This window comes from Amphimedon queenslandica, unplaced genomic scaffold, assembly GCF_000090795.2.
Source record: "Amphimedon queenslandica unplaced genomic scaffold, v1.1 AMPQUscaffold_507_Cont27474, whole genome shotgun sequence".
In the NCBI taxonomy this organism is placed as follows: Eukaryota; Metazoa; Porifera; class Demospongiae; order Haplosclerida; family Niphatidae; genus Amphimedon; species Amphimedon queenslandica.
Window position 1 is genome coordinate 1 of NW_003559141.1, and position 523 is coordinate 523.

At 34.6% G+C, this 523-nt stretch overlaps 1 long non-coding RNA gene across 1 annotated transcript; it reads left to right on the top strand.

Annotated features, from left to right (window-relative positions):
- Positions 1–51: 51 nt before the first annotated feature.
- LOC109593627 (uncharacterized) lies at positions 52–288 on the top strand. The gene is made up of 2 exons (XR_002191080.1): positions 52–94; positions 139–288. It is a non-coding gene; the product is annotated as an uncharacterized LOC109593627 (long non-coding RNA).
- Positions 289–523: the final 235 nt, after the last annotated feature.

The following is a 523-nucleotide window of genomic DNA, read 5'->3' on the forward strand; positions in this document are numbered from 1 at the left end:
GCGTTTATTTCTTATAGAGACCTGTTTGCTAGGCGTTTAAATGAAGTAGGCGTTTATCTCTTTGCCTGACAATTTGTTGTAGAACTACAACAAGGTAATAACAATTAATAAAAAAGCAATTACCACGCCTCTTTTTAGGGCAAACACGTGCGTTTTACAGGAAACCACACCTTCTTGGCAGAAATTGGTATTGAATAATATTAGTGGTAAAATAGAAACCATAGGAAAGAATAGAAAAGTGAAAGAATGCTTTGTCGGCACTTTGATATAATTGCTATTCAACACTTATTTTTTTTTTTTTTTTTTTTTTTGCAAAAAGTTGACTATTTGTTGATGATATTGTAAAGGCAATGAAACTGGTTGTAAGTAAATGCAGCAGCTAAAATCTATGTAGGTGCAAGCAGTTTAGGTGCTTTGGAGCACTTTTAAGTGAATGGAATAGAACTTGCAGGTCTACTGAGAGCTCTTGAAAGGCACAAAGATACTCTATGAAAAACGATCAAAATGGCTGATTGGGCGTGGT